This window comes from Pholcus phalangioides, unplaced genomic scaffold, assembly GCF_987345545.1.
Source record: "Pholcus phalangioides strain wild (caught in Gottingen) unplaced genomic scaffold, Ppha-v1.0 ptg000004l_1, whole genome shotgun sequence".
Taxonomy (NCBI): domain Eukaryota; kingdom Metazoa; phylum Arthropoda; class Arachnida; order Araneae; family Pholcidae; genus Pholcus; species Pholcus phalangioides.
Genome location: NW_028301597.1, coordinates 25,515,221 through 25,542,119, shown reverse-complemented (window position 1 = coordinate 25,542,119; position 26,899 = coordinate 25,515,221). Strand labels below are relative to the sequence as shown.

General features: G+C 36.8%; 1 protein-coding gene across 1 annotated transcript in view; it reads left to right on the top strand.

The window, feature by feature from the left end:
* Positions 1-16,774: 16,774 nt before the first annotated feature.
* The window catches only part of LOC149086982 (uncharacterized), a 103,714-nt gene continuing 93,589 nt past the window's right edge, over positions 16,775-26,899 (top strand). The window contains exon 1 of the mRNA XM_089231193.1: positions 16,775-17,202. The gene's annotated coding sequence lies outside the window, so the exon portion shown is untranslated. The remainder of the gene's footprint in view (positions 17,203-26,899) is intronic.

The window sequence follows — 26,899 nt, the reverse complement described above, 5'->3', positions numbered from 1 at the left end:
TACGTACTCAGACTGTTAGGTACACATACTCACACTTTCGGCACAACTCAATTGGTAGTGAGTTAGTTGCCCGAAATGAGTAAATTATTACGGTTATAATATAACCTTAACAATTGACGGTCCGGGCTGATCCTCCCCATACAGAGTTATATTCCCATAATCGAGGTGTCATTACAACCGAGTTTAACAAATGTTGTTTGACAAATGTTGCTAAATAACGTCATTGTCAGCTCGGTAAGCAAAAAAAAAAGTATAAGATCAACCCGCCAGAAAACTGATTTAATTACAGATACACAGCAGCATATTCTCATGATCCATGATTACAGACATTTGGTTCTACGTTTTCTTTAAAAAATTAATTCGATAATAAAAAAGGATGAGTGCAGGCAAATTCTGACTTGCCATTCTTTACGGTACTCTATCGGACATCGTTTTATTGTCCACGCATTGACATTCATATAAACATTAGTTTAACTCATCACCATGGGTGAAAGAGTAATGAGAAAGGGGTTCTCAAACTGTGAGCGTCCTGGTGTGCCGCTAACCTTTGTCAGGGGCACCGTGGAACTGCTACTACTACTGAACCAGACATGCACCTCGTCCATATTACTCCGCGGAACTTTTAACGAATTGGTACGTGTTGGAATGTGTGTGTATGTGTAGTGAACCTAACGTGAGGAGCAACCGAGTGGCGCAGTGTTAAGCTGCTTGTCTTTCACTATGTAAGGCTACCATTAAGGCCCATGGGTTCGAATCCAGGCGTAGAGCGTCAGAAGCAAGTTCTTTACCTATCGAGCCTGGGGCGACAGCCGATGGAAGGAGCCTTCATTTCTCACCCAGGGTTGGAGATTGGCGATATATGGCCGGAGCTGGTGTGCGGTAAAGTATTAATACCTGCCGTATGAAATTTGTTTCTGTGTAATGCTTGTTATGAAGTTTTTCGAAGAGATTCTTTGTTAAACTACTCTGTGGAGATAGAGCTGGGGATAAGCGTTGAATATACGGTAAAAGGCACCGCGCTGTGAAAAACGTTTGAGCACTCCTGCCGTACGCTAACCCCAATCATTTGAAAAGTAGTAGAACACTGAATATAACGCTCGAAGGGAATGGAAAGCTCGAACGAAGCCCACACATACTGCCCGTATTTTGAACTCGATGAAACAAATTCTGCTTACCGTATTCCCCCGCATTATCCGGCATGCTGTAAAAACCGGGGTTACCAGCTTTTTGAATGTTAGTGTCTGGTCCATTCCCGGTGTGCTGGGGGAAAGTGGAGTTCAATGAAGATCACATAATACAATCAAAAGACCGATGCCAATTTCAAGTACAGAATAAGAATAAAACAATAGTTTATCACAGTAGTAAACATTTTTTACATAATATTTTGATAACTGTAGTAAAAGTCGAGCATTTACTTATCGCTCGTATAATTACGATCATACGAATCCTATACATACTGTATTTTGTTAATTTTTCTGCACTGTCGGAGATTGGAGAAATGTGCTGTCGCTTTTGTACTGTAACATCATGGTTTGCAGCAAAATTATTGAATTTTTCACTCTGCTTATTCTAATTTGACACACGATCAGGCAACACAAAAATTGCTCGTAGTCTAAATTCTAAGTTTAAATGCTCATATGCTTCCATTAAATAAACTGATCTGTGTGTGTGTGATCTGTAAGCGAATGAATGTGTTTACATTGTTGATGAATTGATATTTGTGGTAGCAAAAAAAAAATATATATATATAAAATTGATTTTCTGTCTGTGTGTCTGTGTGTGTGTATGTATGTTCTCTATACAAATCTACAATTTTAGATGGATCGTCGCCAAATTGCGCATATGTACCAAATGGGACCCGACTTAAACGATAGGCTACTTTAAATTTTTGTCAGAGCAGGGTAAGTGCCACAAATGGGCAAAAAAAACTGTCGGGCAACAATGGATTTCGGGCCTCAACAATCACTTTCCGAACGTTTACTTTGGTTACCGTGGTTCCCTAGCAATGCGTTTCAGACGTGTATATGCCTTTACAATGGTTTGTCACTTCTTTAATCCAGTTAGTATATGTATATGTATAATAGTTTATGCCTTTATAATGGTTTGCCAATACTTTCAATACTACACAATACTACTATTCAATACAATTACATTTCAATACTCTCAGTAATGAGGCTTTTTGAATAGACGTCATAATCATCATCAGCATCGCTTTGAGGGTCAGGAAAAGGGTGAGACTCATAGAAATCACTGTTAAAATTGCCGATTTTACTGTAGAAATGCTGAAATTTGGTGGGGTTTTATGCCACATCAATAGTTTTAAAAATTGTATATAATTCCCGATTCCTGAAATATTGTGTTTGCTTTCAAAATGCTTTAATTAAGCATTTTTGAAAGCTGAAACAGGCAGATAAATAACTTGAAGTTTGGGGGGGGGGGAATAGAAATACATAGCAAAAAGGAATACATCAAAAAAGGAAAGAAAAGTATATATTCATTTCTATGTTTCTTTAAATCTAGATTTGTTTATTTCATGAGTCTTACAGGAAGTCGCCATATTGGTTAACTTGGACACGGTTTGCATGTCCCTCAAAAAAAGAGGGAGATATCACGTGTTTCTAACAGCCTCATTAAAGAAAACCCGGGCAGCGCCAGGTATTATAGCTAGTCAGATATAAAGCTAGAACTATCTGGATAATTCGTAACACAAAAATATTCCCAAAATGCAGAGGTCGGACAAGAGGTTCAAATTAGCCAATTCAATCGATTCTTAAAGTCTAGATATTTGCACGCTGGTCTCACTTGATGTTACCCGGCGTGTCGGCTAATGGGGGGAGGGGGGAGAAGAGGTACTAAGCGGGAATGGCATAAGGTTTCACATTTATCAAATAATCAAGAGGTCCTACAATTTTTTTCTACCGTAGTACGGTAGTATTTAAATTTGTGATACATTCTTAGTATGTCAGGAAAATTTAGGAGAATCTCTGCGCTAGTATGGGCATAAACACGAACGTGAATGAGGTAAATGCCTATGAAATTCTGCGGAGGAAATTGTTTCCCGAAAAAGAATGAAGGTAGAACAATTTCGTAAAAATAACCAAGTAATATATTTACGGCAATAGACGAAAACACGGATTTTATAGCAGTGCTTTGTGTCGTGTTTAGCCGTCGTTAACGGAAAATATTTACCTCGTTCGAAGAATCAGGAAATGTTTATTTCTCTATATTTTTAGAGAATAAAAGGGAAAAAAACCCTTCATCGTATATTTTGTCATGAAAAATTGGAGGAATAAAATTCTAAACTCTTCCGGATTTTTTTTATTCTGAACAGGCAACGTGGAATGGTGATGAAAAAGGCTCAGCCGTGATTTGCTCCCGTTGATCAGATTTAGCATTTGTGATATTGGTTCTTTATCTATCTCTTTTCATTGTGCTGTTTTTTTCATTTTGCTGGAAGATGAAAGACATTTGGTAGGAAATTAATCGATCCCGCTGCAACCCTCTCATGGGTTTCCCATCGCGTGATCCGCAGATGCAACAGAATGGATTTATAGACCCACACAAAAACTAAGAATGCTTTTTTTTTTAATGGTAATTAAGCATGTGTTCTTTATAATGCCTGAGAAATAACCATCTTCACACAAATAATAAATATTATAGAACAGGCGTTCTTACCATTTACCCCTCGGTGGTCTTTGTAGGCATTTCAGGGAATTCCAATGCTTGAATGAAAAACGATCAGTTTGTTAAAGAGAGAAGTTATTCAAATAAGTTGATCCATTTTATTCATTCACACTATTATTCTGTCGATGTGCCCGTGACTATTCATTTTATTGACATAAGAGGACCGTAACTATTCATTGTATTGACATAAGAGGACCGTAACTATTCATTGTATTGACATAAGAGGACCGTAACTATTCATTGTATTGACATAAGAGGACCGTAACTATTCATTGTATTGACATAAGAGGACCGTAACTATTCATTGTATTGACATAAGAGGACCGTAACTATTCATTGTATTGACATAAGAGGACCGTAACTATTCATTGTATTGACATGGATGTTATTTGACAACATTCGAAACATTTTTTGAAGCTAGTAGCTCTACCTTCAAGACAGGGGTGTTCGACCTTTCAGACACGGCAAGCCAATGTGAAATTTCCAACGAAAAAGCCGCAGTCCACCAACTCATGTAATTTATTGGCATCTTAATGGAAGGGGCATATCGTGGGCCCGAGTTATAAACAAAATAATTGAAGACTTATTCATTCTGAAATTATTGCTTTTATTAGTTATCAATTAATTGATTAATTCCGAAACTATTTTATAACACTAATTCTGAATTTTTTGATTAATTACTAATTAAATTAATTTTAATCTGAAATCACTTTAAATGATTCTGTAATTACAGTGAAACTCCGTTAAAACGGCCACTCGGCGTTCCGCCAAAAAGTGGCCTTCTGTGGAAGTGACCGCCGAATTGGGGTTGTATGACAGGAAAAGCACATTTCAAGGTCGTGTCAAAATAACGGTTTTTCAATGTCGCAAAAAAATCTTATGCTCAATTTACTTACAATGCCCACAAACAGTATACAGTGAAACCTTGCTACAACGATACTCGATATAACGATAAATCCCCCTGCAACGGTATTTTTTTCAAATATTGTTTGAAACAGCCTATAGCCTGTAATGTTAAACTTCTCTCTCGACACAACGATATCCTTTACTATGATAAACCCCTCTAAAACAATATTATTTTAGGAGGATTTTGAAACCGCTACAGCTTTTAGTATTTTTAATTATTTTCCGTTCGAAATATCCTTCAGTATATTTTTTCAATTCATGTCCCATGGTTCAGTTTCTTCGAGGACGTTTAATAATATCGGTGCTGGGCATCACCTTATCATCGAAAGTGTTCGGTATTGCTACTTTTTGTGCGATACACCAAAGTGTATTGCGATAAACCCCCTTGACAGGAGCAATACACATCTAACTAAATTTCTTTTATCATCTATCTAATCAATCAAAATATTTTGCGAATAAATACTCAAAAGCACATTTTTTGGGGATACTGAAAACGTCGATATAGAAAAGTTGCCAACAGCAGCATAAATTTGGTGGCACGTGATGATAATTTTGACTGTCGACTTGAAGATAATTCCTCTACAAAGATATTTATTCTTGGTTCGATATCGTTATATCAAGGGTTCACTGTATCTTATGCATTACCTGAAGTACCAGATCATCTGATCAATTTCTTAATCTATATTATCCGGGATCTGTTCTTTCTTTATAGCAAGTACTGTACATGTTCTTTCATCACATTTCTTTTACTCCGCCACTGTTGTTCTACCTAATCTCTGAAGAAAGTATCGTCAAGGCAGAAACATCCACATACTTTACCTATTCAGTAAATATAATAGACTATGACAATTGAGCAACTAACGTTATTTGAATCCAAAAGGTAATTCATTTTCTATCACAGACTATATTTGTCTGGTTTACCCTGTCGACCCGGGAGCAAATTTGTAAACTGTCTCACCAGTTAGCAGCAACCAACGTATAGCATTATCCTACGTCATCCTATTTACAAATGTTTCCAATCTGATAGTGTCATATATGAACAGAAAACTCGATTGATCCGAAAAGGTATTTATGCTGATGTATGAAGATTATATATATAAATAAAATTATATAAGTTATACAAATACAACTACCAGCTCTGAATGCACTAGGAAGAAAAAAATTCACAAAAACTTTTTTTTTAAACTCGCATCTACAAGGAAGTGGCCGCTGACCGCATACAGAGGTGGCCGCGGAACGGGGGGGGGGGATTTTTGTATTATGTCTGTGGAGCCTATTGTGTCCATTCTGAGGAAAATTGACCTCGAAGGGAGTGGCCGGGAAATAGAGGTGGCTACCTACGAGAGTTTCACTGTATTTATTTCCATAATTCTGAAATTATTTTCCTTCTCAATAAATCTTGAAAACATTTCTTTCAATAATTATGCAATTATTCTTTTATGATTGTGAAATAATTTCTATCAGAAATTACGAAATTATTTCTCTCATTGATTTATGTTTTTTCTTCACTGATTCTGAAATTATTTGTTTCAAAAATTCAAAAATTATTTGTTTAAAAAATTCTAAAAAATTATTTCTTCCATTTATTCTATAATTCTCTCATTAATTCCGAAATTATTTCTTCCATTTATTCTGGATTTACTTCTGACATTTATTCTAAAATTATTATTTTTTTTCAATGTTTTCAACCATTTTATAAAAACGATCGGTGGGCCACGACAACAAGCTCCGAGAGCCAAATGCGGCCCGCTGGTCATGCGTTTAAGACTCCTGCTCCAAGACTAACGGTTTACGAATTACTGCTGGATAACGATTAGACTGAACACCTTGTATATATTAAACTTAAATGTAATTCATTGAACACTATCACGGAGCAATAACGGCTCACCACATCCAATTCCTCTAACAAATCCTTTAATATTTTTAAGACCATAATCTGTAAACACAAGATAGTATTTTCTTTTAACTACTTAAGATTTAAAAAAAAAATTAACCTCTTTTCTCATGGAAGTTCATGAAACTTAATCCTAACAAAAGTTATTTAAAGTACCAAAGAGTCAAAATTTAAGCTCGAGTAAAGCTTTTAGCAAAGGAAGATGAAGGGAACTTAACAATATTTAAACTCAATTTAAGAACATTTTTTGGAAATAAAAGTGTAATTTTTTTTTTCAAAAAAAAGGTAAAACACATAATTGATCAAACGATGACAAGAAAAGGATAAGAAGAAAATGGAAAAAAAAAAAAAGTTTAAAAAAGGAAGAGGCTAAAAGCTAATATAAAGTAAAAAGAAATTTGTTGGATTTTAAGTATTTCTATAAGAAAACGGAGAGCCAATGGATTTTAAAGATTTGGCTTTTCAAACTTTCCGCTTTAATTTTCCTAGAAACTTGAAAATGTATTCCATTTACTGTGAAAAATAGAAATTTCCTTGTATAATTCTTATGTCAAAAGCTTTTCGCATTTCCTTTCAATTTAAAACGTTTTTCAAATACATGCCCATCAAGTTTTATATATGTTGAATTATATTCTTGTGTTGTTTATTTTAAACTACCTTTTTTATATACAGATAGATTGTGATTGTATTGATTTTGTGATTGTGGGATATACTGTAGATTTTGTGATTGCTTTTTTTAAGAGATTCGATTTAAATCTGAAAATAATTTTTCGTTTAAAAAATATTCGGATTCAATTGAAAAATATTTCAAAAAAATCTCATCGAAAATTTGAATTTTTCTGTAATTTCAAGAAATATGAAATTTCAGTAATTTATGAACATAGTTCAAGTATTTTTTTAAACATTGTTTTGAATTGTTCTTATTGTAGCAAGACTTATTGCCTTAAATAAATGCCAAATGATAATTATAATGGCAGTGAAAAGTTGATTGATTTCAGTTAGGGTTGAAAGTTAGGGTGCTAGAGGGCCCGGTTATAACGGAGCCTCTGGTCGTCGAGCCACCTGTTGATGAAGAAGCAATCTCCACGAACAACGACATTTCAGAGGGCGAATGGGTGGTCGTGGATGAGGTAGAGGGGGATAGTGATAGGGGTTTAATCATCGGCGATTCTATGGTTAGGGAACTTGGGAACCGAGTGTGTAGGGATTTTCGGGGTTTCGAGCGCTGTTGTCTTCCTGGGGGGAAGATTGGCAACGTTCGAGACGTTTTTCATCGCCGAAAGTTGCCCTTGCGGGTGATTCTGTGGGTGGGAACAAATCAGGTAGGAGCGAATATTAGTGAGTCTCTGTCAGAATACCGGGATTTACTATTATCCGCTAGGGAGGGGGGTTCAGATGTGGCAGTGATTCCAGTGCTGCCAAGGGGTAGTAGGGGATATAGGAGTAGGATCCACCAATTCAATATAGGCCTGAAGGACATTTGCTCCTCACTTGGGGTCACGTTCTTGGAGCTTCCCGCATTTACCGATAGGTGGCTTCGTTCGGATGGGATCCATCTAAATAAGAGAGGGGTCTGGGAGGTTTACGATAGTCTTAGGGCAGGCTTTTTACTCCCAGACCACGTAGTCGGGAATGCGGGTTAGTTAATGATAATCACAACAGTACTGACGGAAAATTACCCACCTCTGACTTGGATGGCTTCTCGATTGACACTAAATCACCGGGCAAATTAAAATGTGTGTTAATAAATGCCAGGAGCTTGGGTAATAAGAAAGATTTTTTAGAAACTATGATAGTTGTGGAGGGCTTGGATCTTATAGCCATTACAGAATCTTGGGCTAACGATGGGGATGAATCTTTCTTACACATCTCAGGATACGATACTTTTTTGAGAAATAGATCTGATAGGAAAGGGGGTGGAGTGTTGATATACGTGAAATCCTGTTTGAAGGCTAGAGAGTGTGACGTGCAGAGAAGTGATATTGAAACCATATGGGTTGAACTTGAGAGCAAAAGACGTCATAAGCTTATTGTTGGGGTTTGTTACAATCCACCGAATAGGGATCAAAACTACATTGCCAAAATGCATGATGAAATTTCCTACATGTGTAAGCGAAAGAGGGTTCTCATACTAGGGGATTTCAATTACCCGGGTATTGATTGGGAGAACCTTTCATCTGGAAATCAGTATGAAAGAGACTTTCTTAAGTTGGTGCTCGAAAATTTTTTGTATCAGCATGTATCAGAAGCCACTAGGGGTACTGCTATTTTGGATTTAGTTCTTACTAGTTCTGAGGATCTAGTTGAACATGTTTCGGTGGGGGAAGAGTTTTCTTCCAGTGATCATCGTATCGTCAGATTTCACTGTAACTTTTCCTCGGGTAAGGTTGATAACAAAAGACTGGTTCCTTGTTTTCGGAGAACTAACTTTGATGTTTTGAGAAGAAGGTTAGCGGAAGTTTTCAAAGACCGGTTGGAATCAGTAGGGGTGGCAAGTCAATGGGAAGAATTTAGTACGAAGCTGTCCTCTGTTTTGCACGACGTCATACCCTTTGTTCGAAAAAAGCGTGTTTGTACATCACACCCTCTATGGTTCACGGATAGCGTGCGGAACCTTTATCTTGAAAAGAAAAGAGCATTCAGAGAGTATAAAAGTGGACGTGGTGACCTATCATTGTTTACTGATAAAAGAAGACTGTTGAAGAAAGCGATAAGGGATAGTAAAAAGGAAGTTGAATCTAGGTTGGCAGATAACATTGGCTCTGACCCAAAATCATTTTTTCGATACGTCAATAATGGATGCAAGGGGACAGTTGGCCCCCTCTCGATAGGAGGCTCTAAGGTAGAGAGCAATGTAGGCATGTGTAGTGCTTTCAATGACTTTTTCGCGTCGGTTTTTAATGGAGATAATGATATTCGATATACGGGTGTTGCATGGGGTAATAAAACCCTCAACGATATTCAAGTAGAAGACGTGGAGGTCCTAAATCTTCTAAGAAATGTATGTGCAAGCAAAGCACCAGGACCAGATGATATCTATCCCAGGGTTCTCAGGGAAGGTGCTAATGAATTGTTGGGGCCAGTCGCACAGATATTCAGGAGTAGTGTTGCTGAGGGTATCGTCCCGAGAGATTGGAAACTGGCTGACGTTGTTCCGATATCTAAGAAGGGTAGTAGAGAAGTGGTGTCTAATTATCGTCCAGTGAGTTTGACGAGCTCCCTCTCGAAAATTTTGGAAATTATCATCAAAAGGCAGTTTGTGAAGTGGATAGACGAGAATAATGTATTGTCGGATAATCAGCATGGGTTCAAGAAGGGGAAGTCATGTGTAACTAACCTCCTTTGCTTCTATGATTACGTGACTAAGGCTTTGGGTAAGAGCAAAAATGTCGACGTTGTTTACCTTGATTTCCAGAAGGCATTCGATCGGGTCCAACATGGCAAACTCTTGAAGCGTTTACACGAGATTGGAATAGGGGGCAACTTGCTGAATTGGATAGAATCGTGGTTAAGAGATAGGTCGCAACGAGTTATGGTGAACGGGGAATTCTCTGGTTGGACAGACGTCACAAGTGGAGTTCCTCAGGGAAGTGTCCTTGGCCCCATACTTTTTTCACTTTTTATCGACAAACTCGATCAGGGTATCGATGGAATTACTAGCAAATTCGCAGATGATGTGAAGCTAATGGGGGTAATCGGTAATGAAAGCGATAGGGAGTTGCTCCAGACCAACTTATACAAGATTGCAGCATGGGCAAATGAATGGGGCATGACGTTTAGCGTAGATAAGTGCATGGTCGCTCATTTTGGTTCGAACAACCCATGGTTATCTTACGAGTTGAATGGTGTCACTATCCCGGATGCAACTAGAGTCACCGATTTGGGAATTCTCATTGACGAGCGACTTAAGTTTTCTGAACATTGTTCAGCGGTTGTCAAAAAAGCGAATAGAATGCTTGGTCTCATTTTCAAAAAGGTCTCTTCGCGTTCTCCTAAAGTCATTCTTCCGCTTTTTCGAGGCTTAGTTCGTCCTGGACTGGAGTATGCTGTAAGGTTTTGGAGACCATACCTACAGAGGGACATAGACTTGATTGAAGGGGTGCAGAGAAGAGCTACGCGTGTCCTTATTGGCACACAGGCCTTGAGTTATGAAGAGAGACTTCATTTTTTGAATATGTTTACATTGGATGAACGCAGGAGTCGAGGAGATATGATCGAAGTGTTCAAAATTTTCAATGGGATGGATAGGATGGACCATGAACTTTTAGTACACCGCCAATCGACTGCTTTTACAAGGGGACACCAGTATCGATTGGTGAGGGACAATGCAAGGTTATGGTGTCGCAGGGAATTTTTCTCTAATAGGGTTGTTAATAAATGGAATAGCTTACCCCCGGAGGTAGTAAATTGTAACACAATTGACACGTTTAAAAAGAAATACGATAAACATGTTGGGGTAAATCGAGAAGCTATCCATTCTTAGAATAAGACAACCATAAGTATTCTTTATGGGCATTGTATAATATTTTACCATGTGTATATATTGTTTATAATTTGTGTTAATTGCATTTTTAATGGGGTTGCTGTATTTTTGAAACATATGACATCCATATTTTTATGGGCATCTTTTTATCAGCCACCTCGTTGGGCATTTTGCCTGTTGTGGCGTTGTATTTGTATTTGTATTTGTATTCATAAAGTAGTAGTAGCTATAATACCCGGTATAGGAGGATTGAAAAATAAATAAACCACTATAAATATTATACATATACTGGCAGCATCAGAGAAGTGACAAACCATTGTAAAGGCATATGCGTGTCCGAAACGCATTGCTAGGGAACCACGGTAACCAAAGTAAACATTCCGAAAGTGATGGTTGAGTCCGAGAAATCATTGTTTCCCGACAGATTTTTGCCCATTTCGGGCAAACTTGCCAAGCGGACCAACTTGCCAAGGAGGCGACAACATTGAAAGACTTGGCTGTTCCTCTTTTGCAATTTTGGGTTCAAATAACGTTGGTTGTTCAATTGAGAACCCAAAAGGTAATTAATTTTCTATCATAGACTGTTGCCGAGAAGTCATGCCCGCAATATCTTGAAAGACAGAATGCTTCATCTTTGGGAAGTTGAATGGAACAAGAACTCAACGGAAGACGCCTACAAGATACAACGTCGAGTGGCTTTGCGCAAGTGTGTATGGCCGCGAACAAAAACAATCCTTTTAACTGAGCATGGTCCATTTCCGACATACTTGCAGTGCTTTGTTGTTTCTGTAAATTATTACCAAGTTTGATAACATTTTGTCCAGTAGTTTTACTTTTATGGCCATTTCAAACAAAGTGAAACTTTAATTGTGAAGATCCTGCACTCGTATTTATTAATTAAATCATCTTTTAAGAATATCCGTACTGCATGTTAGACATGTTCAACATTTTCTCAAGATTTTATGTATCAATTTTTTTTTACATAAATCAATTCAAATCCGAAATTAAATTTTCTTTCAAAACATTCGAATTTTATTATGAATAATGTATGGTCTTGATTTCAAAGAAAAATACATTTAAGTTTTTATTTTTTTATAATGCCTAGAAATTTTAGTAACCAATTAAGTTTAATTAATTACTACATACATTTTTAATGTATAAGCAGTAATTAATTGAACTTTTAATTTATAACGTTTAATTACATATATACAAAATATTTGAATATTAATCTGCAGTTTAATGCACACATATTTTCAATTTTATGTGTGATTCATAACGAAACTCAATGCTTAAGATTTACGTAAGTTCTATACGTTTCATGATAATAATATTTATAACGAGTTTTATGATGAGTATACACAATAATAGCCCTACACACGACAAGTTTGCCACGTTCATCATATATTTTAAAATTTTATATAAATTTTTTTGCAAAAGTTTATTCAAATTTGAAATTGAATTTTGACTTCGTTATAAAGATTTACAAATAGAAAATACTATTAAATTAAAGTTTTTTTAGAATGAATCACACAGTTTTTGTGAAATGACAAATATTTTAAAGATCAATTAGTCTTCTATATATATAAAATTGATTTTCTCTGTGTGTGTGTGTTCTCTATACAAATCTACAATTTTAGATCGATCGTCACCAAATTTTGCATATATACCAAATGGGACCCAACTTGAACGATAGGCTACTTTAAAATTTCGTCAGACCAGGGCAAATGCCCCAAATGTGTCTCTAATCGTCCAAATCTCTAATCGTGTTACTATATGTATAATAGTTTATGCCTTTATAATGGTTTGCCACTTTTTAAATCCTCCCAGTAATGAGACTTTTTGAATACATGCTATAATCCTTTTCAGCATCACTTTGAGGGTCAGGCAAAGGATGATCCTTATAGAAATCAGTGTCAAAATTGCCGATTTTACTGTAGAAATGCGGAAATTTGATGGGGTTTTCCGCCACATCAATAATTTTAAAAATTTTATTGAATTCTAGATTTTTGAAATATTGAGTTCGCTTAGAGATATACGAAGCCCGGGAGATTAAATGGGAAGTAATTAGCCCCGGACCTACTTTTGAGTTGGATATTCATTCAATAACATTGATTTCATCTTTTTATATTTATATCTTCTCAAGCATGAAAATTAATGTATCCGTATTGTGTCCTTTAATATTCAACTGCATAAATTCACATAGAGTTTAGGTTGTTTTAAAATTAATTATGGGCCCATAAGTACATCGAATAAATTCCACAGCCTTAATTAAGCATTTTTGGGAGCTGAAATAGGCAGATGGATAACTTGAACTTAAAAAAGTTGGGGGGGGGGGGAATCGAAATACTTGACGTCCTTAAAAAAGGAAAGAAAATATTTTTATTTCTACGTTTCTTTAAATCTAGATTTGTTTATTTTATGAGTCACGCAGGAAGTCGCCATATTGGTTAACGTGGACACAATTTGTACGTCAGGCCCGTCATTTAGGGGGGGGGGCAGGAAGGGACTGTTCCCCCCCCCCCCGGCTTTTGAAAATATACTAAAAATGGTGTATATATATGTATGCATTGAGTACATGTGCTTTGCTCCCCTCCCCCCGGAAAAAGATGAAATGACGGCCCTGTGTTGTATGTCCCTCAAAGAAAGAGAGAGATATCACGTGATCCAAAAAGCCTCATTGAAGAAAACCCGGGCAGCGCCGGGTATTATAGCTAGTTATATATACAATTAAAAATATTTGAATTCTATTTTGTAATTTAACGAACATATATCACGATTCAATACATTATTTTGAATCATTTATACCTAGACGACGATAAATGCTAATTAAATTGCGATACAATATTCATTTCATATAAATACATAAATAAGATTTCTGATCAGTTTTTATAAGTTTTCGGTGCGTACATTTTAAGGGTATCCGGATATGTTTACCACCGGCGATTACATTAATTATGAACTGTTATCGCCAACTGACGTTTTCGTTGAACCAATCAACGATCATTTATCAATAATTGATTCAAATAACTACATTGAAACGGTGATTCAAGAAAGCATTTGATTAATTGATTAGAATGTGGGGCATACGTGTTCACTCGTTATTACATGGGGATATTTTTCGCTGAAGTAAGCGTGTAATTTGAGTTTGTTATTGTCAAGTGAAGCACGGCATCTCAGACCGGAGTGAAAATAACCCCGGGGAGGGGGGGGGGAGCTTCTGTCGGAGATGAATGTAATTATCGCTATAAGACATTATTCAGCTCCGAGTTTCATGGGTGAAGCGCAGAAAGCGTGTTTTAATATTAAAAAAGAGAGATTTATATAATTTGTATTATTAATGAAGAGCTCAGGGCCTCCCTCTCAAATTCAGGGCCCGATTCGAACTTACCTGCCGTATACGTACTCTCCTAAAAGTGGCTCTGCATTGACAAATATTATTAATATTTTAGCATGAAAGTACTTTAAATACCCTACCAGGGGTGGATCTCCTCCGGCCCAAAAGCGGCCCACAAGGAATTCTGTTTAGCCCACGAAGGGTGCTCCAGCAGGAAAGTGCAGGGTGCTTGTAAATAAACTGACACTAATTAGACGTACGTAGGGCTCATTCTGATTGAGGTATCTTGATGAAACTTGGTATATATGACATATGGACTATGGGGAGAAAAGAGAAATTCAATAAAAAAAATAGTTCAATTTTCGACTGATAGGTGGAAAAGTGGCGCTTTTTATCTCAGTTATTTTTTCCCCATGGTCCAAATAACGCATATACTAAGTTTCAATGCAATACGTCGACCACAACGGGCGCTACATGGGTCGGAGTATAATCAGTATCATTGAACTGACACTACTCCGACCTATGCAGCGCCCGTTGTGGTGTACATGTTTCGTTATTTGGACCGTGGAGAAAAATAACTGCAATAAAAAGTACCACTTTCTTACCTGGTGGTCAAAAATTGAATTCAATATTAATAAAGCTTCTGGAATAGATCTTTCAAAAGATTAATCAACACAACTTTAATTTTGATCACAATACCTAAGTTTTTTTACTCTTCATTGCGAAAGTTAGCGTTTTCTATGGGCTCAACAGAGAACAAATAAATTAAGACAAAAATAAAATAATTAAATGTACGCATTGGAGGAAAGTACTTATATATATACTCTCAAATGTATTTGTCTTAATTTAGTAACATATTTTCCATTAATTCCAAAAATGTTTCATTCAATAAAAACATTATGTGTATAGTAGTTGTATGGGAAAAGTCGTTAAAGTTATCGTATTAAGCAGAGAAATTTAACATTCTTTCTTTATGGGAGAAGTTTTGAAGAAGAAGAAGGTCCGTTTAAACGGGGTATCCATTTTTCCATTTCACGAGTGTGCCGTGACTATCGGGAATCCGGTAAAAAATTAAATCTACGACATCGCTGCGGCCGTCAAGAACGCACAGATCATGCAAGAACGGGACGACTGACGAGAATCATTAAACGTGACAGACGTGCAACCCTTCCGCAAATTGCTGCAGATTTCAATGCTGGGCCATCAACAAGTGTCAGCGTGCGAACCATTCAACGAAGCATCATCGATATGGGCTTTCGGAGAAGAAGGCTCACTCGTGTACCCTTGATGACTGCACGACACAAAGCTTTACGCCTCGCCTGGGACCGACAACACCGACATTGGACTGTTGAGGACTGGAAACACGGTGCCTGGTCTGACGAGTGGCGGTTCCAATTGCTTCGAGCTGATGGACGTGTACGGGTAGGGAGACAACCTCACGAATCCATGGTCCCTACATGTCAACAGGGTTAAGCTGGTGAAGGCTTTGTGATGGTATGGGGCGTGTGCAGTTGGCGTTATATGGGACCCCCTGATACGTCTAGATACGACTCTGACAGGTGACAGGTACGTAAGCATCCTGTCTGATCACCTGCATCCATTAATGTCCATTGTGCATTCCGACGGACTTGGACAATTTCAGCAGGACAATGCGACACCCCACACGTCCAGAATTGCTACAAAGTGTCTCCAGGAACACTCTTCTGACTTTAGATACTTCCGCTGGCCACCAAAATCCCCAGACACGAACATTATTGAACATATCTGGGATACCTTGCAACGTGCTGTTCAGAAGAGATCTCCACCCCCTCTTACTCCTACGGATTTATGGACAGCCCTGTAGGATTCATGGTGTCAATTACCTCCAGCACTACTTCAGACATAAGTCGAGTCCATGCCACGTGGTGTTGCGGCACTTCTGCGTGCTCGCGGGGGCTCTACACGATATTAGGCAGGTGAACCAGTTTTTTTGGCTCATCAGTGTATATAGGGCCTATATCCGTTTAAACGGGGCGGACCGTATTTACCATGTATATTTAAATACACAATGACCATTAACATTCAATTCATGTGAGAGTGTATGGAAAGTAAAAGAAAATGTTACTTGAAAAAATTATTTTAGAAAAATTAAATTAAATAAATTTATCACATATGGAATTCATTATTTAATAATGAAATTAATGAAATTTATCAAGCCATGTAGTAATTTTTCACAACCTCTTGTTATTATCTAAAGTTGTCGAAATGCCGTGAACTATGTGTGTGCGCGGACTTTGAAAAGGAAAAAAAAAACACACACACGAATGGTCGAAATTCTTGAGGCGCATGAGCAGCTCGTGGAGCCTTCAAACACCAATTGGGATGAAGGAATCAATATAAGAAAGAAGAAAAGGATGGAATAAATAAAAACCAGGGGCGCTTGTGAGGGATTCGGAGGAAGAACACGCGCGTGTGTGTGTATGGGAATCGAGCAGAGATGCCAGTGATCTGTTGATTCAGTTTGGGAAACCTTTAAGGGAATGGCCCGTGCGAGCGCGCGATCATCGCTCAAAAACACACACACGCGCACCAACCACACCACACGCGCGCATCAAAAACTCCAGAGATTCGGATCGAGACACATATAGAGAGTGTGTGTGTGTGTGTTTTATGTAGGTTGTAAAAGATATAGAGAGCAAGCATCGAATCTATCATAGAGAATCTGTGCTTCCCCCTAAAATGTTTCTACGCTAAACTTCGATGAGTGCACGTGCTTGAAATTCCTCAACAGCACGATGTGAAGTTGAAAGTTATGAATGTGATAGTCGGTGCCGATCAGTAAAAGTTGTACGCTGTCGAGTCTCCGACAAACAAAGATGATTTGATTGAATACGTTTGTTTTGAATGTGGCTTGAAATGAAGGTAAGTTAAGCTTTAATCAAAGACGGGTTTTCAATGAATACCGTTCATCTCCTCGATGTTGAATTCCACATGCTCCTATAATTTTTATAGACATAAATTATTACAGAATGCTTGGAAACTATTAACACAAATTAGACGTAATTCAGAGCACAAAAGTGTAAATTAACACAAAAATTAATGAAAATTCAGAATTTTTGAAAAAAAATTATAGAATTAAAGAAATAATTCCAGAATTTATGAAAAAAATAACTTAACAATTTATGAAAGAAATAACTTTAAATTTATGAAAGAAATAACTTTAAATTTATGAAAGAAATAACTTTAAATTTATGAAAGAAATAACTTTAAATTTATGAAAGAAATAACTTTAAATTTATGAAAGAAATAACTTTAAATTTATGAAAGAAATAACTTTAAATTTATGAAAGAAATAACTTTAAATTTATGAAAGAAATAACTTTAAATTTATGAAAGAAATAACTTTAAATTTATGAAAGAAATATTTTCCGAATTAATGAAAGAAATATTTTCCGAATTAATGAAAGAAATATTTTCCGAATTAATGAAAGAAATATTTTCCGAATTAATGAAAGAAATATTTTCCGAATTAATGAAAGAAATATTTTCCGAATTAATAAAAGAAATTATTCCAAATTCAATGGAAGAAATTATTCCAAATTTAATGGAAGAAATAATTCCAGAACGCTTGTGAGATAAATAATTCCAAAATTTATGAAAGAAAGAATTCTTTCAGTATTTTTGAAAGACCTAATTCCAGAACTTTTAAAAGATATAATTCCAGAATTAATGAAAATTCACCAACTATGAGAGAAGGAATTTCAGATCAAATGTAAATTCATAATTTATGACAAAAATAATTCCTGAATTAATAAACGAAATAGTAATTCCAGAATTTATTTAAAAAATAATTTTTTAATTTATGAAAGAAATAATTTTAGAATTTATGAAAGAAATTTTAGAATTTATGAAAGAAATTTTAGAATTTATGAAAGAAATTTTAGAATATGCTAAAGCCTTAAATAATATTGTTTGATACACTCTTGTTTGATTCGGTGGGGCCCTGTTCACCCTTCCATTAAGACGATACTGAACGTAAAGCGGGTCCCGTTATTATCTCCGCAATAGGTCCCACGTCCTTCGTATACTGTATGTGATACGGTTAAAGTGTGGAAATCACGAAATGTTCGTATTACCTAAGTAATGTGCAGATTAGGTAGGCCGATCGTAAAATTGCCGAAAATTGTTTCATTTCTCAAATTACCTAGCACTACACTTATTTGACGGAATGCTGTGACCTACTTGATGTGCACATTACTTAGCAAATATTATTTTGTGAATTACCCCGTGCTTTAACGGATCGGCCTAGTTTGTAGATTACCTAGGTAATGTGCACATTAACGGGTTTCGAGCTTTAACGGTGATGTGTATTCTGTTTTCTATTCTACAAACAAATTCATGTCAGACATCGCTTGCTTAAAGCTCAGAAACGATTCTAAATAATGAAATGGAATTAATTAATTGGTAAGAGAAAGTTATATGATGACTTTCATATGCAATTTCTTGTTTTTTTTTTGTTTTTAACAACACAAATTTACATCCGTCAGATGCGACCAATCCCTCTCTTACGGCCAAATAATTTCCGCCATTCATAATAAAAGTATTGTTTTCAAATCCCTAATTAACGGTCGCCCCTCTTTTACGGATGATTTGGTTTTGACCCGCCGGTGTCCTCAAAAGAGAGGTTTTACTCTATTAAGGTAGTGGAGAAAAGTTTAAGGACAAACGAAAAAAATCACCATACCTCGAAAACTTGCGGGTGTAAATACAGGGTGCTTCAAAAAGAATCATCCGATTTAAAAAAAAATCATAACTATTCATCTTTTAATCTGTTTTGATCGAATAATGTATAAGTAGAAAGAGGGAAGATCGCGAGTTTCACGCAGTTGCCGACAGGTAGCGCTAACGCTCTTCCTTCGGCCGCCACTCCAGTGTTTGTCAAGATGGCGACTGCGCAACAGAAATCGTTTTGTGTTCTAAGCTTCGCGAAGTGTGAGTCCGTAATAACTGTTCATCGTGCTTTTCGTCGACAATACCCTGGTGTTGAACTTGCTACCGGTCAGAGCATTAAGCAATTTGTATAAACAATTCCGATACACGGATTGTCTGTGTAAAGGGAAATCCCTTGGCCGTTCCCGCATGTCAGACGAAAATGTGGAGCTCATCCGACAGAGTTTCGCACGTAGTCCACAGAAATCCACTCGCAGTGGATGCAAACACGCTCGCAAAAGTTTGGGACGAATTTGACTACCGTATAGACAATGCCGTGCATCCAAGGTGGACATATTGATCACCTTTAATTAGGTTTGTAAAAAACTATGTTTAGCCATGCAATATACAATACAATACAATACAATACAATACATACAATATACAATAAATCTCAAGTGTCGATATATATTCAATACTTTTTGTAATATACGCATTTCAAATCGGGTGATTCTTTTTGAAACACCCTGTGTATGAAAATTTTAGAGCGATAACTACCAATGAAACTAAACATTTTCCTGTGATAATAATTTTGATGAGTGCTGAATTGCTCCAAAAAAACGTTGTTTGAATTATAGTAAAGGTTAAAACCCTAAAAAACGTATAAGGACAAACGCGTGTTTTCTGACCGTCGGGGAAATAAATTTGCATTTCTCATTTTGAAGTAAAGCCGGGAGACTATTTTGATCAGAGTCATACGCTGTGGAATCGAATTTTTCTCCTCAAAGTGTCAAGATGGCCAAAGACAAGTTATTTATTGGACATGGAAAGGAAAAATACTTGCTCTCACAAGGAAAACCGCGATTCCTAGTCATGAAATTTCGATAAGAATCAAAAGATTGGAGATTGTTGGTTTTAAAGTTTCATGAATATTGCCCCGAGAACCATGGACTGAAAGCTTATACATGAAGACTTCTTTCTCTTACCATTCGTCACAAAAAAGACGATTATTCACAGTTGGTTGTCACGTGAGAAAAAAGCAAACTTATATGTATAAATAGAAGTTTGGAATTCAGAGAAAAAATTCAACTCTCTTTGCAAACGTCGAACTGCGCCTAACGTGATGAAAGTAAAACATTCAAATGTCTGGTATGATAAACCGAAGAACAACCTCCCCTTATAAAACAGCACAAAGAAAAGCTATGTGAATTGTCGCAGATGTTTCAAAGTTTGAACGGTAATGGTTTGAAACCAGTTCAGAGGAAACCTCTCGAGTGGTCCATTGAGAAATCCTTTTCTTAATCTCGTAGAGCACTTCTGTTGCGTTTTGACTCATGAAAGGAATAAATGGTAAGCAGTACGAAAACAAACAGTCTTATTGCAGTCATCAAACAAGCTTGGAAAACGAGTTATTTATGACTTAATTAAAAGAATTACCAATAATGAAAATAAGAATTAAGAATTCTTTAACGGATCGGCCTAGTTAATCTGTAGATTACCTAGGTAATGTGCACATCAACGGCTTTCGAGCTTTAACGGTGACACTATTCTACGAAAAAATTCATGTCAGATATCGTTTGGTTAATGCTCAGAAATAATTCTAAATAATGAAATGCAATTAATTAATTGGTAAGAGAAAGTTATATGATGATTTTCACATACACACATATGATATGCAATTTCTTCGAGGTTTTTTTTTTGGTAACCCTAAATTAAGCAAAATTAAGTGCCGCAAGCCTCCAAAATTGTGTTTTTACCACGCCAGATAGACCAAGAAATATGGTAATCTTCCGTTAAGGAAATAATAGAAAATTTTGTGCATTTTGACAAACAAAAGTGGATATAAAGTACAGTAACACCTTTCTTAACGGACACCCGACAGATGCGGCCAATCCCTCTCTTACGGCCAAATAATTTCCGCCATTCATAATAAAAGTATTGTTTTCACATCCCTAATTAACGGTCATCCCTATTTCACGGATGAATTTTTTTGCCTCACCGCTGTCCTCAAAAGAGAGGTTTTACTCTATTAAGGGGCTGAAGAAAAGTTTAACATCCGAAAAATCACCATAAAGAAAACCTCGAAAACTTGTGGATGTAAATACATGAAAATAATTTAAGGAAAAAAAGTGTCTTGATTTGAACGAAATTTTTGCACATAATTTTTAATTGTTATACTTTTTTCCCCAGGTTTTGGTCTTTACTATAATTTTAGAAAATAGAAAATGTTTAATTCCTCTTGTAATTATCACTGTGAGATTTTTCATTCATTTACACCCATAAGTTTTCAAGAAGTGGCAATATTTCAATGGTCCCTGAACACACTTTTCCCCCCCACCACCTTCTAACTCCAATAGGAGTATAATAAACACATAAAATAATTTTGTTTTTTTTTAATTTAAATCTTTGAAGATATTTCCAACCGAAATTAGTGTGCAAGATTAACGGCTTGAAACTTGAATTGACTTGAAGCGTTATTTAAATATTCCGATTGTCTTACGCAAATATTTAAAATGACACCTACTTCCGATAAAATACGACATTTGTGTGCAAATTCGAAGTGGAGGACCTAATTAGCATCGACCTCATTCGTTTCTGAAACACTATTAAATATTCAAATGTTTTAGAACTCATTTATAGAAAAATTAGATGTTATAAATTCAATAATTTAATTGCACTTTGGTCGTTATCGTACAAAAAAATAAACTTCATCTTTCATTTATTTATTTTTTTATAAGCTGGTAATTAAGGTTCTCGTTAGCGTCACCTTAAGGAAATCCCATATTCCCTTGACCATTAATACAAACCCTTACGGAAATAGTCAAAATTCCATCTCTTCCAAAATACTTTTTCCCCTTTCGAGTTTAATTTCCTTTTTAATCGAAAAATTTGGTAATTTCCGGATTCCTAAAAGTAAAAATTATTCAGACATCTCTCCCTCTCTCTTCAGAGAAGTTCAAAGAATGTGAATAATTACTTCATACAGAAATAATACTTTTCCTTTAATGAGGAATCTAAATATAGCCGACAAGAGAATGCATTCTAAGATGTGCATGCATCAAAGAATAGATTAAAAAGTATGTCGTGTGTTAACAATAATAATAATTTTTTCTTTAATTTTGCTCATTAAATTTCAAGATTACCGACTAAATATAAATTTATTGAAAAATTCTGAGATTATAAAATTAAAAAATGATACTCACGATTGCTATTTTACCTATCCCTTGACAATTTGTCCGTAGGGGACAAACAGCTTCGTGTGCAGTGCAGCCAGATTGGAGACCATACCTACAGAGAGACATGGACTTGGTTGAGGGGAGTGCAGAAAAGAGCTACGAGTGGTTTTGTCGGCATATGAGCTATGCAAACACCAAACATGCCCCCCCTCCCAGCTCTGTCCCTTGCGGGATATATATATATACGGCTGGGCCATGCTGGAAAAAGGAAGACCTTGCCAGCCACCAAGACCACGGGCCGAAGGCTGGCCGGCATCGTGCCATCGGACCTCCGGTCTAATCCTATTCTGGAATCTCTCCTCATCGAGCTGTTGCATCGTCCGCGTTTCTGTAAAATATAATAGATCTAGCTATACATTCTCAGTGCGAGATAGACTTTGAGTTTAAAATAAGAGTCCGAGTCCGACGGAAAATTCTCTGTAAGTCCACCTGTTGGGCTTAAGCTATGTAAACACCAAACATGGTCCCCACTCTGTCCCTTGCGGGATATAAGTAGGTCACCTCACGGCTGGACCATGCTGGAAAAAATCAAGCCACGCCAGCCACCAAGACCAAGGTTGAATGCCGGCCGGTATCGTGCCACCGGACCTCCGACCCAGGCAAAGGACAAGCAAAAACACCCCGGAGGTCCACGATGCCACCATCCGGCACTCCCCATCCATAGGATTAACAGAAAAGCACCAGACAACCATAATTTTTTCCATGGGCAGTGTATTGTGTGGCATCAATTATTAGTTTTATCTCTCGCAATATATGCTTTTATAATGAGTTGCTGTATTTTGGTTCTATTTGACATCCATATTTCTTTTTGGCATCTTTTCTCAGCCTCCTCGTTGGTCAATTTGCCTTTGTATTTGTATTCACTAGTATCCGGCGATTGTGGTATCTCAAATCACCGGTCATTATGCATGATCACTTATCATTTTGGTAAGTTTAATAAATTCTGCTTATTGCGAATTTATCATATTTACCGGAGGTTACCGTCAATCGGGTTGAGAGTTTTCCGACGGGGGAGCTACAGTTTCACTCCAAAATATTCCCAGAAATATGAAATATATTTTTGTCATTTTTGTGGCATTTTATATTCGCGAATCCGCGAATAATTCAAACCATAGAATTTTGTTCTGTAAGCATATAACGAAAAAAGCAGGGTGCGCATGAGGTACAAATAAGCATCGGGGGGGGGGGGTGCGATTCCCTGCAGCGATTTCTGAAAATGCAATGTGATTGATACATTGTGAGATGTTTTATATTTATGTATTTCTTCTTTGTTTCATTAATTAATGTTTTTAATTAATTAACAAATTTTTTTTATGTAAGAATCGGTATTACCATGTGTTATGTTCTCGTCATGGTAATAATCCACTGACGTTTTTAACTAGTGAAGCCCATCTATATGTTGCTCATACTGAACTCGTCGCCCACTTATTTATCTTGATCTTCTTCATGGGAAAAAGTTACTTGAGTTCCAGAAGCAGTCCTTTCTATTAATTCCGCCTTTCCCTCTCTCTCAATGTATCGCCATTGCTATATAATCAATTTTTGGATTTCTTCTATGTTCATATTGTCGATTCGTTTTCGATCAACGTAGCGTTTGACAATGTGTCAAATTTTTGTAATTTTTGTATTGTTCTGTCGGAAATGGAAGTGTCTTCAGGCACAAATTGTAATTATTTTCCCAACGAAATGAGTGTTTCCATCTTTATAGCTCCCACGGCTACAGCAGTGACACCAATGACATATTAGCGATGATATACATAATTCATTTATAACTCGCTCGAGGCGTTTAATATTCTTTGATTGTCTCTCTGCACAACTATCACAATTGAGTAAAGTATATAGTGAGTCTTAAATGTTCGCATCATCGTATCTCTTATAACCTACTGTTATAAGACATGTGGGAGATATCCTAATGTTATATATCTGAGTAGTTTAGATTCATTGACACCTTAATGATGAGCAACAGCAGTAATTAACTTTGTTTTGCTTGCAAAGTTTTCACTTTCTTTTGTCTTTCAGAAAGATTTCCGGAAGCCCTAGAAAAGCCGGGAGAACCATCGTTAACACGTAAAATTCATATTTTATATATCGAATTCATATTCACACCACAGGAACAGTGTTTTTCCAAACGGGTAAAAACTCTCGAATACCGAGGGCCGAGTGTAATATATTTTTGTTATGACTGGTAAATAAACCGAAATGCACACAGTTTATAGTTTACTATGACTAACAAAACGTAAACTTGCGTTCGAAACAAGCGAAGGAAACAGTTGGCGAGGATTCCATGATGATGATGATAGGTTGAGGATATCGAGTGAAATGCGATTATAAAACTGAAAGAATACTTTTTCGCCATTGCGTGACCAGTCGTAGATTAGAATTCTCGAGTATGTACAATCAGACATAGGAAGAAAATCCCGAGTATTCGAATAACTATCATTATTATTTTTGCAACATATTCTTTCTCATATTTAGTCCGGCAGTTCCCCTCGGATGGTGGACAAATGTGAAATGAAATTATTGGTCACGTCTTGTCCATTATATTTTGTTTTGTGTTTTTCCTTGTAATACTGTACGGTAATAATAGTTATGTACATAAAAAATATACGCCAACTAAAGTTCATATTCGTAGAACATCGAACAGAAAGAGATTTGAAATATTTTACGTGAGGAATTGTCAGCCATCAATTTTTTTGTAATTACTGTACGAGTTTTTTTCCTAGACAAATGAAAAATATCAGTGTAAATACGTGCTGTGATTTGTCATTATATAGGGTGTTTCAAATTTTTTGTCCACAGGACTATATCTGTAAACGTTGACTTAATGGGTATTTATTTATCACACAACCTAGTAGGCAAGGTTGGTATAAGTGTAGTATAAGTAGTATAAGTGGTAAAGTTACCACTTATACTGGTAAGATTCAAAACTAAAAACATAAATCAAATAGAAAAGCACTTCATATAAGGTGTAAAGTTAAAACCGTCCAAGGAAGAAACGAATCCATCTTAAGGGGCAGAAACGAGGTCACGTGGAAGACTGTACCACAGTCTAGCTCTGCGGTTCTCAACCGGTGCTCCGCGGACGCTCCAAGAAAATAAAAAAGCCAGTAAATTTGAAAAAAAAAATTATAAATATTTTTGAATAATAAAAATAAGTCAGTAATTTTGATGAATAAATATAATAGAGAAATAGGCCTACGGGCTCCGCCATAGAAACCCAGAAAGGGCTATACCAGACCCATATACCAGAAAGGGCTCCGTGAGTCAAAAAAGGTTGAGAACCGCTGGTCTAGCTGAACGGCATCTAAAGCCATAAAAATAGCCGTCTTCTCTGGCAACTGGAATTTTCAATTGAAGACTGTGTCTGCGGAGGTTAAGTCGTCTGTTCAAGTTTTCGGAAAAAGAGTAGTCTCCTCCACATGGAGTGGAGGCCAAGTATCTTGGGTCCCTCTTGGTATGATCTTCCACCAATACCTGGAAGTCGTTTAGTAAAAGCCCTTGAGGACCCTCGATGAGTAGTATGTCTTTAATTTTGTGTGGACACCACACCTGCGAGCAGTGCCGTCTTAAGGCATGGGCCCACCCGGGCACGGCCCGCGGGCCTCAAGAGGAAAGGGGCCTCACAAAAATGAGATCTGGTTGAAATTTTAAAGAGTTTGCCTCGTAGGGCCTCAGACAAATCACTTGGCCCGGGGGTCCATGATGCTCTTAAGACGGCCCTGCCTGCGAGCAGTATTCGAGAATCGGTCGGACATATGTGCAAAAAAGCGAAAGTCAGGGTATGCATATCGCACCTACTGTACGCCGTACGTATCATACGTGCGACTCTATTGGCCTTGCAGACCATAGTACGGTAATGGTCAGTGAAGCCGAGAGAACCGGATAACGAAATACCCAGATCGGAGCATATGGTCAAGTGTTGTAAAACTTCAGGGCCTATCTGATAGCAGACAGGGTCGTGGGTCTGCCTTGACGCATAGAACCACTCTTGACGATAGAAATAAGAAGATTGTTCTAGCTACTACTCCAACGGAATAGACAAAGGCAGGCAGTCTCTAGGCCCATTGTATTGTCTGTCGTTGAGAATAGCTTTATATCATCTGCAAAATGTACAATGGGAAAGACAACTTGAGCTATGTCATTAGTGAACAAAGTGAATAGTATAGGGCCTAGCACAGATACAGCATAGGTATACAGTATTTTCAATTACAAAAAGTTTTCAAATAACATGCGGTTTCTTAAAAATGTCGGGTTTACACTCAAAAATAATTGAAAAATCAACTTTTTATACAGTCTTAGTGTGACAAAACTTCCAATTAGTGAAATGTAGATCATACTCCCCGAAAAGTCATTTGCAAGAAACTCAGTATTTTTAAATGTGGTATTTATCGAGATATTTGATTTAAAAATTTTCAGCATTCATCGCCAATCATGGAAGGTTCGGTTCGCAAATT